Source organism: Pinus tabuliformis, chromosome 8, assembly GCF_031772625.1.
Source record: "Pinus tabuliformis cultivar Carrire ecotype Pingquan chromosome 8, CPIR1, whole genome shotgun sequence".
In the NCBI taxonomy this organism is placed as follows: Eukaryota; Viridiplantae; Streptophyta; class Pinopsida; order Pinales; family Pinaceae; genus Pinus; species Pinus tabuliformis.
In genome coordinates this window covers 513,318,627-513,340,607 of record NC_142294.1, presented here as the reverse complement: position 1 = coordinate 513,340,607, position 21,981 = coordinate 513,318,627, and the positions used below count along the sequence as shown (strand labels likewise).

At 35.0% G+C, this 21,981-nt stretch overlaps 1 pseudogene; it reads right to left on the bottom strand.

Moving 5' to 3' along the window:
• Positions 1–11,973: 11,973 nt before the first annotated feature.
• LOC149236375 (protein COBRA-like) lies at positions 11,974–14,265 on the bottom strand (annotated as a pseudogene).
• Between the last annotated feature and the right edge of the window lie 7,716 nt (positions 14,266–21,981).

Below are 21,981 nucleotides of genomic sequence, written 5' to 3'. Positions count from 1 at the left end.
ATAGTTATACAATAATTTATTGTTTCTTTTATTTAGTTTGATTGTTTTTTATTTAATTGCCTCTTTTTCTTTTAAATTTCGAAACGAGATTGAGTGTAAGAATTGCAATCCACAATACTAACTACTTCCTTTTTAATGGTAGCATATCGCTTGAAGACAAACTAATTACGGTTCAAATCGATCAAACCCATGAATAACGATCACTTAAATATTTCTTAAAATTTTGGTGTTGGATTTGTTGGTGCAGTGTGTTTATGTTTTTTCTTATACTGATTGACATTGATAAACGATTAAATTAAGAAGAAATGCCTAGATTCCACAAGTTGTGGTGGGAGTATCTCTTGTTGTTGAGTATCGTATTTGACAATGATGAACAAATAAATTAAATTAAGAAATAAATGTTTGGGTTCCACAAGTTGTGGTGGAACTATCTCTATTGCTGAGTATAGTTTTGCCAAGAAATCCCTTGCATTGTTGCTCAGTTGACCATGGTCTTGGTTTTTGCTAATTTTCACACAAGAACTGGTGATTCGGTTAATCAGTCATACTAGTTGTAGTGGCAATAGTTGTAGCTGGTGATATTGATGGGGATTGAGTGACTGGTACTATTTGTTTACTTGAAGTTGGAGACCTAGTTGCTTGTGTCAAAGATGTTGATGGTGGGCATTCATTTACTTTCTGACCAGTTTTTTCAAAGTTGGCGCGTTCTCCAAGCTCCTCTACTGCCATAATCACGCTCTCTAACTTTGCCACTGTTTCTAGCAGAAGAGCTGAAAACCTAGCAAGAGGAAGGACCTCCCTAAATGCACAACTGCTTTGCTTCATGTCTCTCATTTGACACATCTTATGAGCTATATCTCTTGACTTATCTGCTTCTATCTCTTCCCCCTTAGTAGTTCCAGAGGACGTTTTACTTATCAGATCAGCCTGTTTTGCTGAGTTCTGTATTGAGGAGGCATGTAAATTTTCTATTCGAGTTAATCCCTCCGAGAAATGTTTCTCCAGAAATTGCCAGCTCTTCGTATCGATGAAAAGCTCTGGATCAGCTGTCAGGGAATTTTGCAGATTCTCCGCCACTTCTCTTAACCGATCCCTCATTAAATGGGGGTTTTTACTTCTTCTGGTCGTCCTTACTGTCTCAGCAAGTTCACGAAGAACGTTTGCAGACTCTCTGCCGAAGTCAAAGCACGGTGTTCTCAAATTTTCTTTTACGGAAAATGGAACCTGACCAGATGATATCATCACCCATGATTATATGATAAGAAATTAATTAGTCTACGAAAATGCAACGGTATTATATCAGAATTTTCGACCACTACCTGAATCTCAGATTTTAAAAATCCATCTAAAGCATCCACACAGTAGGCGTAGTGTCGCGTCATGCTTTCAACCTTTTCATACAGATTCCATGGATATCTGAAGAAAAAGCATCCATGTGGTGGTTCCCAAGTGGCAAAATTCACCTGCAAAATTCGCATAAATTTCTTTGTAAATGAATCGCCGATTTTATATAATAGGAGATGGCAGTATAAAATTATGCATGATGTTATTTACCAATGACTCTTCGGTGGCTTTCGAGTTAAGGACACTTTTACAGGGTCCTGGAACCTCATCATTCTCTGATCCTTGACCATCATTTGGGTTCACGAAGTATGTTGTGATACATTCTGCAAGTATACAAACAATTTTGATGTAACTGAATGTTTATTTTTACAACATTAGCAACTTTTGGGTGACTATGGAACTAATGATACAACCACTGAGTTGAAAGATGCACATAGAAAGTTTCTCAATGTACATCATTCTTATTTCGATTTTGGAAATATTTCCAAACGATGAAAAAGATTCAAAATAAATATTTCCAAAATATATGATCAATATTTCCAAAATCTACCATCTACTCCAATCAACTAACGGGAAAACAAGAAATGTTTATCAATAAAACCTTCTTCTTTTTTACCAAACAAAAAACAAATATTAATTAAAAAAATCCCCAAAAAAATGAGGAATAGAGGGATATAGGGCCACATATCTCCATAATCATTCTTCAAGATACATGCTAATTATGGGTATTGTTGGTTCTTGCTGCAATTTACCTTCCAGAGATTCGGCCAGTCCTTCCATGTTCCGTAAAATGGAATTGTGAAGATCATCTCCAGCCCATACAGGGAAAACGACCAAATTAATAGCAAAGCAGAGTGCACAACCTATGACTATTGTAGACATCCTTTGATGCGCCATTTTAAAAATATTTTCATCCCGATAACCAGAGCTGGCTATGAGATTGAAGGTGAGAATGAAGATGATAACACCATAATCATATCTTTTCTTGATCAGTGGAAAGAAGCGCGAATATGTGGACGCTGCACCTGCACCACCAAACGGAGCAAATACATTAGAACACTACTACATGTAGGGGGGTTTTAAGACAATATTTGAGTCAATTGTCTTAACTTAAGACAAAAATAAACTTGTGTATTGTCTTAAATATTGTCTCTAAGCCGGCGTCTCGAAATATAATGTCTCAAAAATTTATCTTTATAAAGACAATATAGAACACATATTATTATTGTCTCTATAAAGACAAGAATTATTGTCTATTAAGAGATAATTTTATTTGTCTCTCTAGAGACAATTTCATTTGTATCTCTAGAGACAACTTCATTTGTGTCTCTTTAGAGACAATTAAATTTTTGTCTTTTTAGAGACAATAGCTGAGATTAAAAACATATTGTCTCTATAGAGACTATATGTCCATAATTCAAACTATTGTCTCTCTAGAGACAATGTAAAAAATTATTTAAAAGTAAATAAATAAAATCATTTTGAATGTTCTTTCAAAGTAGTTTCACATTCAAAGTTCACAAATAGTACTCGTGTATGAGAGAAACCACCACTGAAATTCTTGTCTGATAGAAACCAGCGCATATGGGTTATTAATATTACCTTTGTTTAGCAAGAGGGGATTCAATTCATTACTAAATCTATGCCCAAGTTTTACTACTTCAAATGGGAGTCAGAAGTTTGGATTTAAGATGCTACCTTAGCTTTGATAAGCGTTCCATCTCCTAGTTTTACTATAGTTAAAGAAGAATCTATAGACTGTTGAATGGAAACAACTTTAGATTTAGACAATGTGAATCTTTATGCAGAAATCAATCGAGAGCCCAATTAATGAAATGGTGATACCTTTATGTGTTCGACAGACAACATACCCACAAGAATACCCAGACAGTGTTGATAGCCACAGTTATCAACTATGTAAACCAATTTCAGAGTTAAAATAAATCCTCAGACATAGCTAGAATTTTCAGAGAAAGTTTTAACAAGCCATAATATATTACAAGCAACAATCATCACAACTGGCATTTCCCCCAACAGTACACAACGAAAGGCACTTGAGAATTCTTGAAATATTTGAAGAGTAAAAAAATTTCTTGTGCAAAATGTGCAAGATTATATAACGGAAAAAATTGTCTTAGCATATAAAAATAGCTCTGTAATGGAGTTGAACTAAGATAGCTTAGCCAACTCCACCGATGAAAACATCTGCACAATACCCAAATCACATATAGAAAGATGCGATAATGCTATTCCAAGCCCCAAATACAAATCAAAATTAAATGTCGGAACTCAAGAGAAAACTCCAATGATACAAAACTAATTGAATCCACCAATCCCTAAATATGCAAAAGCATATTAACAAAGCTATTCAAAAGCATCATCATCATCATCTATAAGGGGTTGGGCCATAGCTGCTACAAGTTCTACCTCGTACCTGACAACATAAAAGATTGTAAGCCAAAGTTTCAATCTTTTAGAAATGGAACAAATTATTTCAATAAAAGTTAACAAAAAATAATAAGAAAATAGCATTCTACTTATTGATGCTGGGTTGCAAGGTCTATCTGAACCTCAGGAGGAGCAAGAGAAGGTGACTCCACAAAATGAAGGTTTGGATCCCTATAAAAATAACCCATTATAGAATCAATGAAAATTTTTTAATATAACATTCATATTAGGGAGCATCAGAAACTATATTAAAGGCTCACCCTGAGAGTTTCCGTGCCAAGTACAGGAATGGCTTCTCAAAGTTGTAGTTACCTTTTGCAGATATCTCATAGTACTGAAGATTCTTCTTTCTATGAAAAGTAACTTGCTTATCTTTCCCTTGCCTATTCCTCACATCGACCTTGTTTCCACAAAGAACAATAGGAATGTTCTCACACACCCTGAAATTCACCAAGATATTTAGCTAATTGATTCAGGCAGTTTTTCCACCAAACAATTAAGGAACCTTCATTTCTACTTAGAGATACAACCCTTCTACAAAAGAGATACCTGCAAAGATCTCTGTGCCACGTTGGGCCATTCTTGTAAGTCATTCGTGCAGTAACATCAAACATGATAACTTCACATTTCCCATGAATATTGCAACAAACAAAATCCCAATCAGTAAATAAGAAGGAAAAAAATAAATAGAAGTGGAAAAACACGGAACCCTCACCAATTCAATCAGGAAAATGCCAACAGAAACAGGAAAAGTAAACCAGTATTGATCAAAACAATCAATAACAAAGTCTGTCTATAAATTCAAAATTAAACTAAATTCAAATTCAAATAAATATAAGTGGAAAAATACAGAACCCTCGCCAATTCAATGAGGAAAATACCAACAGAAGCAGGAAAAGCAAACCAGTATTGATCAAAACAACCAATAACACAGTCTGTCTATAAATTCGAAATTAAATTAAATTAAAATTCAAAATAAAGAGACATAAACAAGTAAAACAGAGTGCTGATAAAAAGGAACCAAAAAAGGTCTCATAGTTGCTCCATTGTCGTTGATATTGAGGTTAAAAGGTGTTGCTACTGAGCCCACACTACATACATATCAACACAGGAAAATAGAATTGATAAGTCAAAAGTTCTCTTGGGATCGATCCAAGTTTAAATCCATGTAGGAACATTTTAAACAAAGAGGTTAAAAGTCACCCCAAAAGCTCAAATGTACAGTGCTCCAATCAACATGTGTCTGCTACACTTGCAGAGGATGACAAAAAACACTACTTTTGTAAAGTCCCAAGAGACCTGATTTAAAGTGAAAATCAAAATTAGTCTGGCAAAATACAGAAATGGGAAAATAATCAAACTAATTATTGATGTACCTTAACCACATTTTTTCATTAAACCTTACCTAACTGAGCTATAAAGTTGGGTCAACATTTCATCCTTGGCTTTCTCAACTTGACAAAGCACCACAGCCTGCAAATCATCAAATCATCAATTCAAGTATCATGGACTGAATAAACATTGAGATTCTGTATGGTTGTATTGTGTGCTCATCCACATGGATGTCTTACTTTGGGAACATTTGCAGCAAGACTATTCAGAACAACTTCCACATAACCATGGACTTCTTGAGCCATCATTCTGAGCTCCTCCTCCAGATCCATAGGCCTTCTTACCATGGTTTCCTAGATTATAAACAAGAAAATCAAACTGAGGTTGAATATTAAGTTGGGAAATAATTTTTCTATTCTCATCGTTGTATATGGTCATGGTCTCCTAGCCTAAAATGTGTATCGATTCTTAAATTATTTAATAGCAAACATTTTGATTATGTACATGTGAAACTTACAATGGAACTTTATGTGCTTCATTGCCTATATGCAAGTGTTTCAATACAAGCTATAATTGTTCACAATTATACTTTGGGTTACATAAAGTAGTCTTGGCCTCTGGCCAACTAAATATAGCCTACCCTCTACCTTATATCTATTTAAGTTTTAACAGTGGAATTAGTTTGCCATGAAGATCGAAGAAAACTTAAAGGATGTTAGTCCTAGCTGAAAGAAAAGGCTAGCAATCTATTTTCAGTTTCTGCTAAATAGTTCTCTACCAAAGAAACCAAATTTTTTGGTTACCTGTAATTATTCATAAGTTGAACAATTGTCCAGCAGCACAATGCCTACTTATCTGCAATATAATTGTCCAGCAGAAAATAATGTGTTAGCATGCATTTGAATGAAGTTTACTAATTTTTTAACCTTAAACAGACATGTGAGTACTCGATAGTAAATCAAGAAAATTCCATATAACATAATGTAATTCAGTTAATGAAGGCTTCTCACTAGATCATGCCATCATTATGTTAGTGGTTATAATATATACAATGTACAGTTGAGGAGGAACTTCTATTTATGGATATATAACAGTGAACTCAACTCAACTTGCATTTTATTTGTCTCAAACAATCTATGAAAGGTTTGTTGTCGTATAAAGGGTGCATCTTTATCCACTGCTTTAATTGTCTTTGCAGGCTGACATTGTAATGGACCAAAGGTTAATGACTCTATCTTCCAGCAAGAATTGCCAAGCAAATGAATTTCACCAATGGCTCCAACATAGAACCAAATTTCAGGAATGGCAGACTAGTGACTTTCTTGCTGGGAATATCCTAAGAATGGTCCCTTCATGTAGGGGATATCCCAGTGACATCTAATGAGCGTTCCCACAAAAATGGAGATGCATCAAATGATATTTGTGGCATTCGTGTTCTCATCCCCATTTCATAGAAAACAGGTAAAAAACATAGGAGAACAGGGATGCCTAAAATGTCATTTGAGAATCAAAGTCTATAGAAGGATGTCTCTAGAGGGTCTTAGCACTCTGTTACATTGTTACATTCCAAGCATATGTAATTATTCTGCTTGAACTTCAGAAGGCTTATTGTAGCGTAACTGCCAGGTAATTTGTCAGAATTACGCCCAAGTTTTACTACTTCAAATGGGAGTCAGAAGTTTGGATTTAAGATGCTAGCTTAGCTTTGATAAGCGTTCCATCTCCCAGTTTTACTATAGTTAAAGAAGAATCTGTAGACTGTTGAATGGAAACAACTTTAGCATTGAATCTGATCATTCTTGGAGCCAATTCTTTTGCAAGGGTATCTAGAAGCATATTTCTTTGCACGCATCAAACTTCATGATTTCTACCGATAGATAGGAAAAGTACTTAGTATTACAAAGCATGCGAAAAAAAAGATGACCAAAATAGTTAATGGGATAGAAAGTACATCATGTCATAGTGGCAATGAGGGACTGCTGAAGTCATCTCCTAGATGCAGAAATGACTAGGAACAGAAATAAAGAATACAAACAGGTATACCCTAGACAAAGAAGCAGTAGGTGATATACCTAGACAAAGAAGCAGTAGGTGAAGCAATAAAGCTGAAATAGAGAAGTAGAAGCATTAATCTGAAAGAACCAACCAGACTAAAAAGTGAGGGATTTAAGATGAGAAGCATTAGATAACAAAATGGTCAAATCAAGAAAACATCCAATGTAAGTGAGATATTTTTTTAAAATAGAAGTTTAAGGTACCCTTTAGATGCGAAATAAAAAGCTACATGATATCAATCTGGATAGCCATATTTTTTCTCCTCTATTTTATTATGTCGTTTTTGGATACCAGGTTTCATAGGTGTTGTGATTGCAAAGAATGTTAAGAATATTGTGCCCAATAAGAATTGGCTTATATGATTTTGAATTTATATTGGTTAAACTCAGGGTCCACACCATTTAGGAGTCCATATTCTAGCATGGCATGGACTATCTGCGATGGAAGCCCCTCTAGTGAGCCCTATGGTCATTGTAATCTTGAAAATATTCAAATGAATATGGACATTTTTCTAACTATCCACTGGGTGCACCTATATCAACCCCCTGTAAATGGTAAAACTAAAAACCTATTACTCTAAACGCAATGATACATGCCTTGAGATAAGTTGTGTGTTGGCCATTGTGGTCTTGTTGTTTTGGCGATCAAATCCTCAATGCATGAGGGTAGAAACAATAATACGGTGAGCTTTTACAATTCCTACTTCTATGTTTGCTATGGTCTTGCATGCTTTCCGAGACATTTATCAGCCAAGAGTTATGATGGCGTACTTACCATTTTCCAAAGCCGGTGTACGAGAGATGTTTAGTAAATGTTGAAGGGAAGGAAGTCACCTGTGCCCTATAAATTAGCATACAAGAAGCTAAATTATAGTGGGAAGAGCAGTTGGAGGTAAAGTAGAAAGGATCAAATTGAATGATGTAATGACAATACCCCTGTAACTGCGGATGCTTTAGGCGAAGGGACTCTGCAACACCAAGAACATTGAGAGCCCTCCATAGTAGTCTGCATACACAAATGATAGTTTGAATATATCGGCTAGTCACTAAACAAAGAATGTAACTTATGAATTCATGAGGCAAGTGCTAGAATGTAGGGTTTGGAGCATATAGACAAATAAAGAGTATAATTGAGTAATTCCTAATGAACAACTAAAGTAGCTTACTTTAAATTGTGAGTCTCCTTATAGCTTCTACACTAAATGCATTGCTGCATGCCTTGAGATAAGTTGCGTGTTGGCCATTATGGTCTTACTGTTTTTGCGATCAAATCCTGAATGCATGAGGGCAGAAACAATAATATGGTGAGATTTTACAATTTCTACATCTATGTTTGCTATGGTCTTGCATGCTTTCCATGACATTTATCAGCAAAGAGTTATGCTAGCATACTTACCATTTTCCAAAGCCGGTATACGAGAGCTGTTTGGTAATAGTTAATGGGATAGAAAGTACATCATGTCATAGTGGCAATCAGGGAGTGTTGAAGCCATCTCCTAGATGCAGAAACAATAATACATTGAGCTTTTACAATTTCTACATCTATGTTTTCTATGGTCTTGCATGTTTTCCGAGACATTTATCAGCCAAGAGTTATGCTGGCATACTTACCATTGTCCAAAGCTAGTGTACGAGAGCTGTTTGGTAAATGATGACGGGAAGGAAGTCACCTGTGACCTATAAATTGGCATACAAGAAGCTAAATTATAGCGGCAAGAGAAGTTGGAGGTAAAGTACAGAGGATCAACTTGAATGATGTAATGACAATACCCCTGTAACTGCGGATGCTTCAGGCGAAGGTACTCTGCAAGATCGAGAACATCGAGAGCCCTCCATAGTAGTCTACATACACAAATGATAGTTTGAATATATCAACTAGTCACTAAACAAAGAATGTAACTTATGAATTCATGAGGCAAGTGCTAGAATGCAGGGTTTGGAGCATACAGATAAATAAAGAGTATAATTGAGTAATTCCTAATGAACAGCTAAAGTAGCTTACTTTAAATTGTGAGTCTCCTTATAGCTTCTACTCTAAACGCAACGCTGCATGCCTTGAGATAAGTTGTGTGTTGGCCATTGTGGTCTTATTGTTTTGGTGATCAAATCCTGAATGCATGAGGGCAGAAACAATAATACGGTGAGCTTTTACAATTTCTACATCTATGTTTGCTATGGTCTTGCATGCTTTCCGAGACATTTATCAGCCAAGAGTTATGCTGGCGTACTTACCATTTTCCAAAGCCGGTGTACGAGAGCTATTTGGTAAATGTTGAAGGGAAGGAAGTCACCTATGCCCTGTAAATTGGCATACAAGAAGCTAAATTATAGTGGGAAGAGCAGCTGGAGGTAAAGTACAGAGGATCAAATTGAATGATGTAATGACAATACCCCTGTAACTGCAGATGCTTCAGGCGAAGGGACTCTGCAACACCGAGAACATCGAGAGCCCTCCATAGTAGTCTGCATACACAAATGATAGTTTGAATATATCGACTAGTCACTAAACAAAGAATGTAACTTACGAATTCATGAGGCAAGTGCTAGAATGCAGGGTTTGGAGCATACAGATAAATAAAGAGTATAATTGAGTAATTCCTAATGAACAACTAAAGTAGCTTACTTTAAATTGTGAGTCTCCTTATAGCTTCTACTCTAAACATAATGTTGCATGCCTTGAGAAACGAAGAGCTCATCTTGCTCAGAAACCTATCTTGAAGATGCAAACATACCATGGAGCCAATTGCCAATTTAGAGAATTGAAGACCATGTCCAAAGATCCATGCAGATATCTTTGAACACGCTCACATGAGAAGAACTCATCTTGAAAGAAATAGGGATTTTTTATAACACAGTAAAGCTTAAGGAAAAAAGCTACCAGATGTCTCAAGAATGATGTGGAGAGAAGAATTGGACCTCTCTTATGCAGAATCACTCCAAAATGCTTTCCACCTTGGAGATTTTGAAGGTGCATGGGAAGTCACAACTGACCGCCTGTCAAACTCAAACCATGCTTTAATAACAAAATAAATATAACATGTCCTTCTACTGACACAAGATGTGAATTGATACTCTGTTTCAATTTCTGAGATGAGAGAATTACTTATGAAAATATTTAAGATATTTGTACATTCAGACTGAGGTGGAATTCATCAAATGTTTAAGTTCCCTCCCTCCCTTCAGAAAACCCAAACAACAATCATTTATCGGTCGCCCGAAGGATGAAAACATAGACCCACGGACAAAAAAGTAAAATATTGAACAATCTACCTGGTTGGTGGGCAGGTGAAGCAGATGATAATTACTACTGAAAACACTATAAGTCCCATCCATCTATTCGATTCCATGATCTCGACATGCCCATGCCCTATCCATTTTTTTCTGCCGGAAAAATAAATAAATAAATAACCTTAAAAAATAGAAAACCATTGGAATCAGATGTATGAAATCAAATATTGTTAATGATTAACATATAGAATCACAAAATAGCTACAACAATGTCACATTTCTTGTACATTCCAATCATAAGGTGCTTTCGAATAACAATTTAACATCTGGTAGAGTAGATGAAATGAGAATACTGTGAATAGAAATATCTGCAAACAAATTCCATGAAACATTCTTCTTTCTCATAGCATACCAAGAGCCATTCATGGATATGCTCATGATCCCATGATGTTTATCAACTACTTTGATTCCTTCTGACATACATACCCCACTCTCAACACTTCTAATTAATGAATATGGTTGGTTAGAACTCTATGAAACGAATCAGGACCTATTTCTCTAATTAATTTGGATGTAAGGTATCAATCTACACGTACCTAGTCATTTGGAAATAATATATTGATGTGCGAAGAAGCTCACAAATCATAGCATATCTATTTCTTTCCCTGCAAAAACTTGTAAACTCAACCACTGAGATAAAATAATGAAATTAAACAACATTTTGAACTGTTAAAAATAGAAGCAACAAAGGCCAAGTACTATGTAATCCACACAGTCCACCAAGTGAAAAGGCTAGCTGGCCTGGCTACTCACCAACAAAAAATTTTTAACCAACCAACGGAAGCACAATATTTACCTAGCAGGAAGAAGCAGAGCACTATAATTGTAAACCCTAAAGCGTGCACTACCTCCTCCGTTTTTCTTTGATTTGGATGGACCGCTTGTAAAATTTGAAAGCCATCAAAATTGAATGATGGATGACATCAATTATTGCCATTAATCGAGTTTCCCTCCAATATTACATTTATGGGCAACAAAATAAATATAACAGGATCCAACTCTGTTTCAAATTCCAGGATGAGAGAATTACATGACGGAAATATTTAAGATGATAGGATCTGCACATTCAGACTCCAGTGGAGTGCATTGAATGTTTGACTATCCTCCCTCCCAATAACCCAAACAACAGTGATTTATTGGTCACCCAACGGGTGAAAAGCAGAAAAGCTAACCAAGTTTGGGTCTACGTCCTGGCTGGATTGGACGAGAAGACGTCGAACCAGATCAAGTGTAGGTAGTTTTAATTGACAGTATTGGTATTCATATACAGATTACAATTAGCAATTTTGCAGATTTCAGAAGATATTGGAAATTTGATGGACATGAGATGAATTCATTCGTTTCTATCAGACTTCTAAAATATCCCTAAATCTGAAATAAGGTTAGGCTTCAGGTGAATAGCATCAATTCATATTTTAATAAGAATTATCCATTTCTATCAGATTTCTAAAATATCCCTAAATCTTAAATAAGGTTAGGCTTCAGGTGAATAGCATCAATTCATATTTTAATCACAATTAACCAGAAGTGTGTATAGTTGATTGCAGATTCCAAAATACTCTGAAAATTTGATTTGATAGATATAGTTAAATTAACAGTGCTTAAAATCAATAACAGTAAATGTTTTCAAAATAAGTACTTACTGATTAATCCATATGGAGTTAAACATTTATAGTTGAAGCCGAAAACTTGGGTTACATTATCAAAGTTTGGATGCTGTGCAACTAATGTCCAGTCGGTGTAGTTCATTCTGTAATTGAAATTTGTCACTGTGATATTCACTCTCCAGTACTCTTTGTAATTCAACTTCACATGCCAGTGTACTCTGATCGGGCACATATGACAGGTGCACCGTAGAAGTGGTGGCTGCAAGGTGTTTGTGGCAGAATTTGTCCCAGGCAACTTAAGAACTGGTGAATCAGTACTGCATCAAATTAACAACACAATTTAGAATCTGATGCATCTAGATTTGGTAGAAGATCAGGGTTTTTTTGCCGAATTTAATTTGATTGAAGATTTTAAGAATATTTTGAAATCTTATTAACAGTAACCTAATTACATATTTATTGGATTTTAAAATATTTTACCAATCTACCATAAAGATAGAAATGACTTCGTATTGTTGAAAATATTTTGGAATGTAATGAACCAGAAAGAAAAAAGAAGTTGTTGTTATCGGTCAGATTTTAAAATATTTCACAAATCTGCAAATTTAAAATTAATTGAATAAATTTTCAAGGGAATAAGAATCATACTCAATACAAGCAGGTTGAGTTATGTTGTTCCGGCAAGCGCAGGTGCAAGTAGGGCATGGTGTTATAGTATCATTATAGAACGATGATAAGAGACACAGCATGTTAAACTTTTCTGAGCCAGGAACTGAGAATATGTGCATGTTACATTCCATGTCACTGCACAAGGACAAGGGAAATTCAAATAAAAGACTTAGCTAGCTCAGAGTGAAACACATAACATTCACAAATATATAAATTATGAGGGATTCTAATAGTGTATTACTCAGAACTTGAGTGGTTATGTGGTGATTGGGACTAAAGAACAGGTTGGGTTTAACAATCTTAGCAAGGCCACAAGTATAACTGGTCCTAGAGCCTTCGAAGTGAAATTCTTTGGCAATTTGACAGTTTTGTTAGTGGTCCTTGAATTGCCCACACTAACTTGGAAGGACGTGATGGAATTTGGAGGATTCTGAGCCCAAGATGCCAATTCTCCACCTTTGCAGCAATTAGTAAATTTCTGATTATAAGGCACACCTGGTAAGAGATCAACAACGGTGGGGTCCTTCTTGCAACAATGTGGAACACCTGCTTTCCATTTGGAGCAATCTCCTTGCTTTGTTGTCTGGCCACCAACCACAACCCATATGACCTCATTTTTTGCCTAGTCCCAACCCAAAGTCCATCCTGGGGTGCTTGGTATATGGCGGTACTGCTGAAAATTGTGCATGGTCATGGCCACCTACAGAGGGAAGCTCATTAGACTCAGCAAAGAGTAAAATAAGTTCTAGCATGAATATTTTCTGGGAATTTTTAGTAAATTGTACCAATTTTTCTAGTGAATACTTACTTAATTTCAGGGACATAAAGCTAATTAAAAATGAGTGAAGTATTTACTCAAAATATCGAACATACAAATCAATAGAACACAATTTATCAGAAATTTTCATCAATATCAAAATAAACTCTACCTGACTTGAAGGTTTTCCAAATTTGACATCATGTCAAACTTTGAGAATTTAACTTGTAGGCTACTAGGAATGAAATTCACAAAAGCTCAACATCTATTTTAGGAAAATGAGGAAAGGGAATTATAATTCAAGACCTATTTGATGAAAGGGCATTACTTGCAACATATCCATCTGCAGTCCAAGACACAATATCCCATTTGATCGTTATGTTACTATTTGGATCTAGCGGATCATAAGCACCTGTAAAGCACACAATGTAGATAAATTTTAAGTTAATATTGTATTCATATCCTTGATAAGGATGGAAAAGTTTAAGAATGGAAATTGATCTTAAAACTTAAAATTTTGCTAAATTTTATGGTAAAAATAAGTTTATATTATAAATATTGGTGTGTTATAGAAAACAAACTAGAAAATTTAAACATGTAAAATGGAAGTAGCAAAATTTAACCCCTGAATTGAAACATCACCTGCAAGTGAAAATGCAATAGCCAAGATAGTTAATGCCAAGAAAAACCCAGCTGCATTCCTTATCAACATATGGAAATTCTGCATGCAACTTCTTCCTTCTGAAGACTTTAACTCTCATCTCTCCATGATGCCTTTGATATTATCAATTAATTAATCAAGCAGAAACCCTAGAGGAAGAGTTCAACAACCCTTCTGAGCAGTTGTAGCTCCACAAATGCAATGGGAATGGGAATGGAGAAAACATTAGTTTATGATAAGGAACCAATAACTGAAGTGTATAAACCTGTAGGCCTGTAATGGTTGGTTGCTTCATTCTTCAAACATAGTAGTGAAAGTGGAGAAGAACAGTGCTTGCCAAAAGCCAGGGAAGAAGAACAGCAACAACAACTGGCAAACCAAAGAAACTATTAACTCTGAGGCCAAGAGTGACATAAAAGAATGGGAAAAAGCAGTAAAAATATCCAAAAAAATGATTAACTCTGAAGCCAGAGTGACATAAAAGAATTGGAAAAAGCAATAAAAATATCTTCAAGAGTGACATAAAAGAATGGGAAAAATCAGTAAAAACTCAACCGATATTTGGAAAAAGCAGTCACACTTCAAATCAATGGTTGAAAGTGTCTCACTTGATCGAACGGAGCAAGGTAAAAGTGTTGATGATTGTTGATCCATAGGAAGGCCTATCGGCCTAATAACCAAACAAAGCATAAGAAATTGATCTGTAAAAGCAGAGCCAAATAAAAAGCAGATACATGAGCCAGAGGTTTACTTTTTCATTTCAATCCAAAATAATAAAAACCATTTAAAACTACTATGACAGAAAATAATTTTTGAACTGAATTGGACAGAAAAACACATCTAAGGATGGCACATGCATTTTTCAGCAGATTTGTAGCAACCTCAGCTCAGCCATATGTTAACAGCCAAGTTGGACACTAAATTGGTGTCTGATCCCCCCTTGTTTGTGAGACAAGGGATCTCATCCACATAGCAATTTGACTACTAAAGTCTACCATACATGTTAGGGAACCTATCTACTTTTTGTACATTGACGAATCAACCAAATCTAAATCTAAATCTACTGAAAAATTCAAAATACGTATCATAAAAGTAGCCTAGGGTTTATTGTCCATTATCCGAAACTTCTTCAGAATCTCAATTGCTTACTTACCCGTGTTCGAGGACCAGCTCATCTCAACTCAGCCAAACCTCCAAGACCAAGAAATAATACATGTCAACTTCACTTGCCAGTTTCTTATTGCACCATGGGATAGAGTTTTTTAAACTAACTGTTAGGACTAGGTAATCTACATACAACACAAGTATAGGCATATCAAATTTATCATAATCTTGAAAACAAATAATAAAATTTAGGACCTGCAACAGTCTTAGTCATGCCCATTATCTGTAAGTACTCATAAATCCATGAGTACAAAGCATAGGAGGCTACTTTAGCCCAGAAAGGGACTTCTTCAACTTGCACACATGGGTATCCCATCCTAACAAAGATATTATATTTGAACCCAAGATGAAACAAAACCATGAATCACTCTTCCTGCCACCTGCATCTCTGGCCCTGTCAAAATCCACTAAAGCATGCTGCAACTCAAAGCACTTTGCCATTGTGCCCTTTAAGTACCTCGCATACCTCAGACCATGGAGCATATTTGTAGCAAACTCAGCTCAACCATATATTAGCAGCCAAGCTGGACACTAAATTTGTGTCTGAGCCCCCCTTGTTTGTGAGACAAGGGATCTCATGCACACTGCAATTTGACTGCTAAATTCTACCAGATATTTTAGGGAACCTATATACTTTTTGTATGCTGACGAATCAACCAAATCTGAGTCTTAATATACTAATAACTTCAAAATATGTATCATAAAAGTAGCCTATGGTTTATTGTCCATTATCCGAAACTTCTTCAGAATCTCAATTGATTACTTACCCCTATTCGAGGACCACCTCACCTTAAGTCAACCAAACCTCCAAGACCAAGAAATAACACATGAGGTGTATGTCCTTCATGTCCACTTCACTTGCCAGTTTCTTCTTGCACCATGGGATAGAGTTTTTTTTAACTAACTTTTAGGACCAGGTCATCTACATACAACACAAATGTAAGCATATCAAATTGATCATAATCAAACAAATAATACAAGTTAGGACCTACAACAGTCTTAGTGATGCCCATAATATGTAAGTACTCATCAAAAAAACAAAGTATCTTCAAAATTTATTTTGTTGCACACATAATTATTTTATGCTTGGACCCTCACAACCTAGTGTGCTCCTTAGAAGCTAGAGCGATGCACGTTCAAGTTATTAAAATTTAACACATATCAATCCTTTTTGTCCTCTTTTTGGGAGGTGCTACATTAATTGTGGGTGTGGAATGATCATCACATTTAACACCCTCCACATTATTTCTGTCTCCCATTCATTGAAATTCAACAATGGTTTCCTACCAAGGTTCAAGAATGACTATTGGATGATTTTTTGCAACAAGAAAATCATCATGTGCTTGTATCTCCTCCCCATGCTCACTCCCAGATGTTTCACCTGATTCCTATACACAACACACTTGAACTTGTTATAATAACATTAAAACCTCCAATTGATTTATTGCATTATTAATATAATATTATAAACAACTAACCTCGAATCCATAACCAGTAATTAATTTTTCCCCTCGATTTATCATGTGTTGGCGAAGACCTTGGGAACCATGTAATAAAGCATATTTTAGGTCTTCCTCTGAAGCTTTCTTTCAAAACTGGTGAACCTACATTAACAAAGATAATCATATCTATAAGGTAAAATAACAAATAAGATACAATTAACTCAACGTGGCCATGGTTACTTTGCCTAAAATAGAAAATATAATAGATGGAAATATCACTTACCATACCACCACGAATACTATTATATCCACCAGAGCCTAATTTGTGTGATCCAATTTTTTACACCTAGCTTGGGTTGCTTTTCTTGTATCTCGTAGGCATCTCTTAGCTCCTTCTTATGCAGATGGCGTATAGTTTGGATTTCTGAGGATTTTCCTCTTAAACTTGGCATCTTTCATAAGTTCATCCCACGTCACTTGGTCTATGATCCAAGCTGGACGTGGATACATCAATTTTTTTGTCAACTTTGTCCTTAAATTGGACCTCTTTGAGTGCATGTATTTACTTGCAATCTATAAAATAAGTTCCTTATCAATCCAGGATTACCAAATGCTATTACTACATCTTTAAATAGTTCCTCTTTTTTGGCATTGGCTTGTTTCCTCCAATCCATTTGGATGGTATTTCCAAATAATTGTTCTACACAACGAAAAATAAAGTGATAAAATTTCAGCCCTATTTCATCCTTCAAGACATTTCCTTCTGAAGTGAGCAAGATTGTTACTTCTTGCATTCCTTTTGTGGTCACCGATGATATTGTTGTAGTCTTGGGGATTGAGGAAGGTTCCCTTATAGATACATTAGGCACTATGTCACTTACTTCCTACATTTACAATGAAATTGTGGAACTATAAATGAAATTGTGGAACTATTAAGAACCCAACCAAAATATGAAACTATTTTTCATTTCTAAAATAATGATCCTAAACATAAAAAATGAAATTATAAAAAAAAAAAAAAATTTACCTGTTGATCTCTTGTAGGAGCTACACTTTCCAACAATGACATTTCCCATGACTGAATTTGTTCAATTATTTCTTGTCTGAATTGAACATTTGTAGGATATCTGGTAGGAGCCTTAACATTCTTGTTTGTGAGTCTATAAGACTCCTCAAAGAAACTTGTTCTGGTCCTGGTGGGAGAATGCTGACTAGACCCACATTTGATGTAGAGGGCATGTTATGGGGTTCTGGTCTAGGTGTAGATGGCATAACATGACCCTCTATACCAACAGATTGTATACTTGTTGGAGTCACCCTAGAAACATCCTGCAAGGCACAAATATAAATAATAAGATGGAATAACAGATGAATAATGTTGAAATATGTAACTAGGTTCGGTCTTCATAATGACATATCTAATCACAATTCTATGTAATTTATGTAAAAAAAGGAAAAAGAAGATTATTTTTATTATGACTGAGGCACGGGTTTCATGAACACATGAAGAAGCAAGTCCCATTATAGAATGACAATATCTCGGAAGACTCATTAAAAGAAGGTCATGAAGGTGGCAAATGATCAATGAAATGTATAGTAAAGTTACAAATAATCATGGCAACCAAAATAATAATCAGTACATATAGGTGTCCATGAGGTATGTATAATAATTTTCTTTTAAAGGGTCTAAGATGTAGTAGGGTTGAATTTACAGGTTTATATTTTAAGAAATACCCTAGTATTTAGAAACCTTAATCTTAAGGTATTTTTTCCCTATGATTTGATTTCTAGGGCATGGGATAAACTCTAGAATGACATAAAGGGAAAATAGTATGATCTAAGGTTTGAATTTAAGAAACCCTAAAAAACCTCTTGATTACATAAAAACCCTAAAAAAGTAACTTGACATCATGTTTTGGAATAATATATTGCTTGTGTTACTTGTTAAAATAGTATTGTATGTACAAGAAGAAAAAAACAGATGGGGTGATCCATTTGAAGGCATGATGTAGCTCTTCGTAACACCTCATAAATCATGGAGTCGTTGTGCAAAAACTTTATTAAACATATGCCCTAGATTTCTCAACAAATAACATAATCAAACTCACATAAATAAATGGTTGAATCTTACATCTTGCATAACATTAGATGTATATGGGGGCATTAATGATCCCTGCATGCCAACATTGGTTGTATTGAGGGGCATAAATGAATCATGAATGCCAACAAAATGCATGCTTAGTAAAAACACAAATATTAATAAATATATATAGTGAAATAAGTTAACTAAATGCACAAAAATATTGATAAGTCTTACCACTATCATACCTTAGATGTTTTATAAGGTGTTATAGGGTTTGAATGACTTTAATGACTTAATGCCTGCATTCCACAAACATAAATGCATAATAATATAATATAAGAAATAAGATAATTGATAAAAGACAATATTCAATATTCATACCTTACCTCATGCGCCATCATAGAGTCTTTCCCTTGTGCATTTGTTAACATTTCCATAAAAGTAGTGAATATCATTGAATCCCCCATAGTAGCATCGGTAACACCCATGGGTACATTCTTAAAAAAACACATAATAATAAAAAGAGAAAACCTTGATCAAAAAACTGATAGAAAATAGAATCGGTAACACCAAATATGTGTCGAGTGAGCATTGAAGATTTTTCCAACACTTTGAGGCAAGCTTATCAGAGTGTTCCAACAAGCATTTAACTAGTCACAAACAAATTTTTAAGCAGTTTAAAAGTATAAAAAACAAATCCAACCTCTAACCAAATCAACAACATAAATAATACAAATACCAAAAGCAACATAAATACCTGGTCTGCCATTTTGTATAATAATAATGTAATAGAAATCTGTGAAGAAAGTTTGTGGACTAGTTAGGATCAATACATAAATAAATGTTGAAATGTATAACAACGTGTAAAACCATAAAATTATCTAATAATGTTGGTTTAAACTTCTATGCATGTAATACTAATTTCATTGAGGAGTTCTCTGGATTATATTACAAAGGGTAATGCACTGTCTTAAATTGTTGTCGCATAATGCAAAGTAATCTCTGTAGAATATCTCCTTGATGCCTGTAAACATTACTTCACTATCTCATTGCAGCCACAATCAACTCCAAACCAGACCTTGCTTGCCTCAAAACCCCAGACCATACCTCAAGATGATTTTCTGCCACATAAAAATCTTAGGGGTGATTCGTTGCCACAAACAATCCCTTATAGGTGGTTCGCTGCCAAAATTGATACCTCAGGGATGATCTGTTGTCATCAACAGTGTCTCAGAGGTATCTTTATATCTCCGAATTGCTTCATAGACATATTGCTACCACAGTGAAGCCTCAAATTTAATGTGCTGCTATAGATAATGCCTTAGAGATATGCCAATGCCTCAGATAATGTCTCAAGGATGATTCGCTGCCCAGGTAATGCCTCAAGATAGTTTGCTATCACAGTTAGTGTCTGTTCGATCATTTATATAACAACATTCAGAAGTTGGATTAAAGTGAGAGATTTAGAAAATTAAATGAAAGTCTGGTTGGTTGACTCTCTGCAATTATGGATTGAAACCAACGAGGTTCCATATATGGTGCTCAAAAAATAAACAGTATTCCTAACAAACAAGCATCATTTTGTATATAAAATATTTAAATAAATTATCACCAGTTTATATTAAACTATGAAATCAACATTTGAAAAGTAATGCATATGAAGCATATTAAGCATGCATGGAAACTCTAATCAGAGTCCAAAGAATTATTATGGTAGATGAAGCAATATGGTGTGCTGCCTTAGAAGAGCAACAATATGCAATAAAGAACCCTAAAATATGCTTGGAAAATGAAAAGACATAAAATAATGTACAGTACTGGTGGCAGAGAGGGTATAAAAACCCAAAATTATGTTTAACCCTCCAATATAGTTAACCACACATGGAATAAGTGAATTCAAATGAATGACAATGCAGTGAATTCCCATGAGCTCTGGTTTCATCAATTCATGAGTAAATGTTGGTGTGGGATTAAACCAAATAATGCCAATTTCGTGCCTCATACTTCTCAAAGACCCAAGCTACAAATATCATGGCTTATATTATACCTATGCACAGATTTCTGGAGATTTGAGATGTTCAAAGGAGAATCAATCATATTTCCATAACACCCCTCTAGAACCTATTTCATGCTAACGAATTAGAGTCTAGTGCCAAACACATGATCACATATCCAAGTAAAAGATCATCCCACTGCATCTCCTAGAATGGTGGGTATCAAGTGACTCAATGTGGCCATTTATTGCACAGAAGTTGAAATATATAACAATGAGCCAATGGGGTGTGCATTTTCATAAAAGGATGACCTCATTTCTCAAAACACACCCAAAGGAACTAGGATTGTTACAATGTTGTATGTTGGGTTAGGGTGCAACACTATCATGTTATAAGACACAATTGCATATAAAAGGTTATACTCCATGGGATACATAAAGAAAATTCATTTTCTTGTCTTAATTAGAAAGGAGATAGTTTTTCATTGACAAGAAAGAATTGTTATTTAGAAAGGAGGCATCATCCAATGAAGTTCAAGATGGTGAAGAATGCACCATCCAGTACATTTCAACTACTTCTATTCAGGAAAATCCCATATCACTTGTTAATAATGAAACTCACGAGTATGGGTTTAAGAATTTAGATGCAATTGAAAGATATCAAGATCATGTAGTTGAAAAAGAAGAGCAAATCGAACAGGTTTACAAAAGTGAAACTCACAATGATGAAGAACGAAAATCACATAAGAATTAGAACAGTAGCCAAAATGATGGTTTTCCCATGTTGTCTAATGCAGTTTCTTTGAAATTTGGAGATCCTCAACTGATTCATTCATCATATGATGAACCTCAAGAAGCTTATGAGAATATTTGAGTTTCAGATGTTGGTCTACAAGCTCATAACTCAACTATTGAGGATGAAGTTCATGAAGACAAATTTCATTATTCAGATTCCAGACAATGACAAACAGTTTTATGGCCTTGATGAATTGTATGGTTCAAAAATGGACAGTGTCTCTAGTATGTATGAGCTAATGCCTAGTGTTTCCCAGCATGCAGGTGAGTCATCTCATTACAAGGTTGATTGGATTCATGTCTACACACAAATAGAGAGCGATACTTCAAAGCAAAAATTATGT